Source organism: Medicago truncatula, chromosome 3, assembly GCF_003473485.1.
Source record: "Medicago truncatula cultivar Jemalong A17 chromosome 3, MtrunA17r5.0-ANR, whole genome shotgun sequence".
Classification (NCBI taxonomy): Eukaryota; Viridiplantae; Streptophyta; class Magnoliopsida; order Fabales; family Fabaceae; genus Medicago; species Medicago truncatula.
In genome coordinates, this window is record NC_053044.1 from 38,656,028 (window position 1) to 38,663,287 (window position 7,260).

Genomic DNA, 7,260 nt, shown 5'->3' on the forward strand with positions numbered 1-7,260 from the left:
CGGGAATTAAGATAGTGGATATTTGTATTAAAGTTGTTTGTAGTCACTATTGTTTTTACAATTTTATCCTTTAAGAAAGAAGGTTAGTTTATGTTTTCAACATGTTATTTATTATTGATTGAAGAAAAAGATGTATAATAAATAGGGACATGTATGTAAAGAAATAATTAATGTAGTTGGAAATAACAAAGGGTCTTATAAAAAGGGACAAAAAAAATTCTCAAAAGGGTCTTATAATTAAGGACGAAGGGAGTAATTAATTGGGGTCCTCAATTTCCCAAGGGAATCAGGGTCAATGGAAAATAATTATTGAATTACACAATGAACTAAAACACTTGTTTTTTTTTTTTTTTTTTATAAGTTAAAACACTTGTTGTTTAAATTCTTATTAATGAGTATTGAATGAAGTTATATATTCTAACTTTTTATTTGTAAAAATCACCACATTAGATTACAACATTACTTTGTTTTCTCACTTGTACTTCATATTTGATTACATTTGTGTTAAAAGAACAGTTAAAATAAGCAAATTGAAAAGACAAATAGTTCTCACACCCTAAATAATCCAAGTTACTCTCTATTGGTACACTAATCCTTATGCTAGTAATTTCGCAGGTAAATTGGTTTTTTTATTAAATAATTTACGGAAAAATATGTTAACCTGTTAATATTATTTTATTCAAATGAGTATATAAACCCATCAATTAAATGTTAATAGAGAAGTGCTAGTGTCAAACGCTCTGACACTCTCTTTTTGTCACATTCTCTATGATTGGACCACGTCACCTATTTTTAATTTCTGAAACCATTTTCTTTTTCCACTCGATGAGAGCTTTCCGTTGGTCCAATTAATTTCACGAAAGGAGCAACTTTTCTGTTGACCCTTTTCTTCCTCCGCCGCAGTAAGGTCTTTTCCGGTCACCATACATCTCTTTCCTTCTTCTTCTTTTATGCTTCATTCATTTTTGTGACGTTTTCCTTCTTTTCTCTTTATTTTTGTGGTGAGAATCAGTTGGGAAGAACCACCGTGTAGGAGCTCCGATGGCCGCCATTAACTTCACCTTCTCCAAGGGTGAGTGTTCTCCTTTAATCAATTTTTGAGTTTGAGCTTTGAAAACTAAAGAGGATTAATTTTTGTTGAACCCTAACTTTTCCACTCCCAACACATTTGGTTTATGTTTCTATCAGAATCCAAATTGTAAATTGTTATATCTCTTACTGCAATATCACTAGTTTCACAATGGATATATCTTGGTAAGTTCACAAATGAGTAAAGGTTCACCAATGTGCCGTGTTCATGGAAAATATATTAACTGCGTTTGTTTATGTCTGATGTGTGAAATGAATTAATTTCATGATAACTGCGTTAACACTTTCTGATAAATATATATGATACTACTATTGTTTTGATATGTTTATGTTAATCGTATTTATGTTTGTTATTTAGTATGTAGGTATGATTCTGAAGGTAGTGATGCTTCAATGTCTGCTTTGAGATCTGATTCAATTCCATCGTCTAAGAATGGAATCAAATCAGTGTACTCTGATTGTGTTCAAGTTTCTTACATAACCTCAAACCTTCATGGGCTGAGAAGGAATTCATTGAGCAGCCTGCATTCTTTATATTTAGAGGATATACATATGTTCATTATTCTCTTTAGGGTAAGGAGTCCTGTGAAATGAACACTAAAGAGAAGATAAAAGCTTCTCGTAAGAAGCTAGACGATGGGATTGTACTGTGGAAAGTTGGGAAGTATGAAAGAGCTTCTAAAAGATTTAAACAGGTGACTATCATGTATATTTTGCTTAAACTAATATACAAAATTAGCTTGTTCATTTTGCCGGTTCTATCATGTATATTTTCTTAAACTGAACAATAATGCAGGCTGTAAAGATCATAGAGGATGGTACTTCCTTCAGTGATGATGAGAAGAAAGATGTCAGGGACTTGAAGTCATCTTGCGGTGTACACATTTCAAAATGCGACGCGATGTTGCTTTATGATCAACAACTTATGAAATCGTATGAAGAGCACCGGGTATGGATGATGTCTCCTATTTTTGTACTTTGAGACTTTGATGACATTTGAGCTATTTTATAATATTTAGTGGGGCATATCTATGAATTAGAGAAGATAAACTATTTCAACAGTTGAGTTAGTGCTTAAGGAATCAATTTATTAAAGTTAAAAACAACTAGTTGATAGATTAGCCTTTGAAAGTAATGATTCTTGATGATGAACGATACTAAATTCTTATTAAGTTCTTGATATGGATTGTAGTGTTGATGCTATTTTGAAAATGATGACTTAAATTGATATTAGGTTGTTTCCAGGTAGTAACATTTAATTCATATTTAACAATTTTTAGTTAGAAATTCTCCTACTTTATGTTTGTTCTTTTATTAATGTACTACTTTATCATCAGAGATTTTAAGGGCTTCTAGAAAGAGTGGATTGATGTAGAACCAAGGGTTTAGTGACTATGACAGAGTGCAGTTTGGAAGTGTCCAGCCTAGTCTTATGCCTTCTTTAGACACTACATCAAGTTTCACCGGATGGAACAGCTTGTCGCATGAAGTAAGCGTTGTTTCTGTTCTATGCTTTTATTTAATGAACCATTCGTTTTCGCATGAAGTAAGCATTCATATGTGTTAGTGTCGGACACGCCTTTTAGAATAAAAGGTGCTACATTTTTAATGTTAAGCCATTGTAAAAGAAAGATAAATTAGCATCTGGTCCATTGATCTGTATTTTTTTTATAAATTTTGAAACAGAGAAGCTATACCATGTGTTATTTCTATCATGTACCAATATTCCCTTCCATTACTTTTTCATTCTTTAACTTATATTTTTATCTCTACCCTCTAACCATCAAATTTGCTAAGAGATTAAGTCAAATATTACATCAGGGGCTCAATGTGGATTGGCAAAGAGCACCAACAGTCTCAAATTCTCACATAGTGAAGAAGATGTTGCGCTTGGATATTCCTCATGATAACCATCCAACTGGAAGATATTTGAAACATTATATAAATGCATTGTCCATTATAAGAAATCATAGAAGAGCTACTCAGACATGTGGTATTTCTATTTTTCAACTCTTGTAATTTTAGTAATATGAATAACAGTTTTTTTCACTTTCTTTTTCCCTTGACACATTGTCATTATAATATGCATTTTTATGCAAGGTGTTTCCAAATATGTTGTTTTCCTTTTCGAAATTAAAAGAGGACTTGGATTTCCTGCAGTAAGGGAAAGTATACAATCACACAGTCAAGTGAGCTCGGCTATATGAAGATCGGAGGACTAATATATTGATTTTACCAAACCGGCTTTAAAATGTAACTCGAAAAAAAATTGTTTTTTAAATTATTTTAATTATTAAATTTTAATATTTTGATTTTATAAACAATAAAAAAAAAATATTTTTTTTTAAAAAAATTCGTACACAATTTGCCAGGGGTTTACCCCTCGCAATGTCCCTGGCATGTGATGCTGACACAGTCTCCAAAAGCCTGCATTGACCAGAATGCGTCAGAAAAGCTTGCAATCATGCAGACACAGTTTGCCAGGGGTTAAGCCAGGGCCTGTGCCAGGAGCGCATTTGCCAGGAGCTAAAGCCCTGGCAGAGTCATTTGCGATGAGCAGATTTGCTGGTGATTCAACTCCTGGCAAACGTCCATTTGCCAAGGCTTTTAGCATTTTGCCAGGACTTCTGCCCCTGGCAAAATGCAACATTTCTTGGAGTGTATATTTTTTAATTTTGTGCTTCACCGTGAAAGTATTTACGAAGCACCATCACAGAAAATCAATAATAACTTGCCTGTGCTACACTATTTCTTACACCAACATCCAACCACAACCTTCATTCATCATTTTTTGGTTAAAACTTAAAACCATATATCATCATCATTCATTAACCACTCAAAATTAACTCTATACTTCCACTGTTATTTTGTATTGAAGGATGTGTTTTTACGGCGATACTTAATCATATAGTGGTTTTGAACTTTGAAGCTTCTGTGTTTACACATACAAAAATTGTTGTGATAGAAATTACTAAAATGGCACAATCCAACCCTCGTTGGTGTCCTCTTATGTGTGCCGTGCCCCCAAACCAGATTTTAATAAATCCTTCACCACCCTCGTTGACTCCATATCTGTAGCGAGACACCGTATCGGACAACCCATAATCACAACCGCTCAAGCACTGTTAATGGATGGTCTTGCCATAGACGATGGAATGCACAGAAACCGAATGGTCGTGGTGAAGTATCTGGTATTTTGGTTCTGAACGGTGCAACCAATAATAATCATTAAATAAAACAAAAATAAAAATATGTCAACTTGCTGAACCGGTTAACAAGTTACAGGCTTTAAAGAAATTGTAACGTGGCATCACATTATGGCGTGTGATTAAGAATTAGCATTCCTCATGTTAATATTAATTTGTAACAAGTTTTTTCCTTAAGATTTATAATTTGTAACAATTAATTTGAAATTTATTGGATGGTATAGTGTTGAAAAGTCAATGACACACGATCTTGGTAAACAAGTCGAATTTGATATTTCCTTAAATAAAAAAGTCGAACTGATATTTAGCAATTAGTTTGAAATTTATTAGATAAATAATCCTTATAAACTCAACCCCTGCGATAATGTTTTTTAAAATTAACTAATAACAATAAATATTTAATAATGATATTAAATTTAATACAATAATTAAATTAAAATATTTTATTTACAGATATTAATTCTATTAGAATACTATCCCAACGATTAATAATTAATTTTAAGAAACAGTATTGGGATACGTTCAATTATGAATTAATTCTAAAAAATGCTATCCTAGCGTTAGGATACTAACGATTATTAATTAATTTTAAAAAAACATTATCCAAGATTAATACAATAATTAATTTAAAGTATTTTATATACAAATATTTGATATAAATTTCAAGTTAATGGCTAAATATAAGTTTGAATTTTTTTATTTAAGGAAATATCAAAAAACGAACAGAGTCGAAAAGACTTATTTTAAATCTTTTGAATTGAATCATAATTCTGAAAAACCCAATCCCAAAGTTGGGACACAAACAATTAATTATTAATTTTAAAAAATATAATCCCAAATTTGAGATACAAACAATTTAATAATTAATTTTAAAAAACATTATCCCAATGTTGGAATACTACCAATTATTAATTAATTTTAAAAAATACTATTCCAACGTTAGGATACTGACGATTATTAATTAATTTTAAAAAACATCATCGCATGGGTTAAGTTTCAAGCTAATTGCTAAATATCAGTTCGACTCTTTTTATTTTAGGAAATATCAGTTCCACTTGTTTACCAAGATCGTGTGTCACTGACTTTTCAACCATTTGAAATACAATAAATATTTATTAATAATATCACACCCAATGTTAGGATACAAACAAGGGGATTTCTATGGTACACCCGTAAATTACGGTGTACCGGTACTCTCGCTTATAATTTTTATAAATTAACTATCATTTTTTATGAAGAAAATAGGTGTTTGTTGACATATATATTTTAGAAAATATCATTTTATATGAAAAAAAAACATCATTTCATTTTTTATAAAAATCATACTAATTTTTTTACATTTTATTATAAAAAATACTCAAAATTCTCTATTATGAGCAATAAGAATTCAGAAAAATCAAATTTTATTGCGTTGACGTTTTTGGTAAATAAGATTTAGTTATTATAATTATAGGTGATAGAAAATAATTTTTTCCTACAAAAAATAACTCATTTAACTATTAATTTAAGGGTTTGGTGTACCAATACACTCAAATTGTTGGGTGTACCATAGAACTTGCCTACAAACAAATAATGATTGATTTTAAGAATTTTTATCCCAACGTTAGGATTCTAATGATTATTAATTAATTTTAAAAAACACTATGCAATGTTAAGTTTCAAGCTAATTGCTCCCTTTTTGTTTCTTCTCGTTGCGGAAGGTTTTAGTGGTTTGATGTTGACCGCCGTAAATCGGAATTTGTTTCATGGCTTCGATATCAAGAGAGAGGGCACTTGCATCTCTCGTCTTCAATACGTTGACGACACACATTGTATTGGTGTGCCTACGATGGAGAATCTTTGGATTTTAAAGGCGTTGTTGCAAGGTTTTGAATTGGCATCCGATATAAAAGTCAATTATCACAAGAGCTCCTTGATTGGTGTTAATGTCCCTCGGTACTTTATGGAGGCAGCATGTAGTTGAATCTTCTATTAAACTTTTGTGTCAACTATCTTGTTTTAGATTCACCGAGATACTTGAATCCTGCACACTTGAACACGTAATTAGTAGAAAAATTGTCTCTCTCTTATCATAACATCAAATATATGACGATCCTTTGATTTGTTATAATGAAAACATAAGTTGTATGTACAGTGACCAAATCAAATTGATTCCTATACAAGCAACACTTTAACAATTCAACCATTTCACCGTGGGGATGACAAAATCTCTCATAGATATCGACAATACTCTCCATATATTATGTGGTTTTATATGCAAAGGGACTCCTGAAGTATCCCCAACACATGTAGAGGATTGGGATAGAGCATATGATAACCAACAACCTGGAGAAGTGGAAACATACTGAGAGAGAGAGAGAGAGAGAGAGAGAGAGAGAGAGAGAGAGAGAGAGAGAGAGAGAGAGAGAGAGAGAGAGAGAGATAAATTGATTGATATAGAAGTTTGCTCCACTGTTTAACAAGCTTAGTGTTAAACTCAATACCAGCATCTTGGGTCTTCATTTGGAGGCAGTATTGAGTAAGGTGGATCACATGGCAATTTATTGGAGTCTTTTCTTATGATTTCTTTTGTATTTCTTTTATTTGTTTCGTACTCCTTCCTTTATTTTGAGTTAAGTGTACATGCCATTATTAGTGAACAACTGATGATTTTTGTTCTTGTTTATATATGTTTTGCATCTAGTTAGTTCTTCTTATCACAAGAAAGTTGATCGTCAAGCTCAAAACTTTGTTCTTAACACCAAGTCTAAATGCAAGCTTGCTTATGAAAGTTCTAAAGTGTTGTGATTGAGGTGCAGGGGAGGGAGGGAGGGAGGGAGGGAGGGAGAGACTTATTCAATCACAATCTCTCTTCTCTAATTACCCAACTGGTGAGAATTTGTACATAAACTATTTATCCATTTATCGATGAGACTAAGCCTGTCACACATTCAAACACCATTAAAATTTGTCACAAAGTTTAAAA

At 31.8% G+C, this 7,260-nt stretch overlaps 1 non-coding gene across 3 annotated transcripts; it reads left to right on the forward strand.

Moving 5' to 3' along the window:
* Positions 1 to 868: 868 nt before the first annotated feature.
* LOC11429029 (uncharacterized) lies at positions 869 to 3,155 on the forward strand. Of its 3 annotated transcripts, XR_003009838.2 has the most exons (6): positions 869 to 907; positions 1,013 to 1,072; positions 1,448 to 1,784; positions 1,886 to 2,038; positions 2,427 to 2,578; positions 2,911 to 3,155. It is a non-coding gene; the product is annotated as an uncharacterized protein (transcript). The 3 variants fall into 3 exon arrangements; XR_003009837.2 differs by having other exon boundaries at positions 878 to 1,072; XR_003009839.2 differs by having other exon boundaries at positions 878 to 1,072; positions 1,455 to 1,784.
* Positions 3,156 to 7,260: the final 4,105 nt, after the last annotated feature.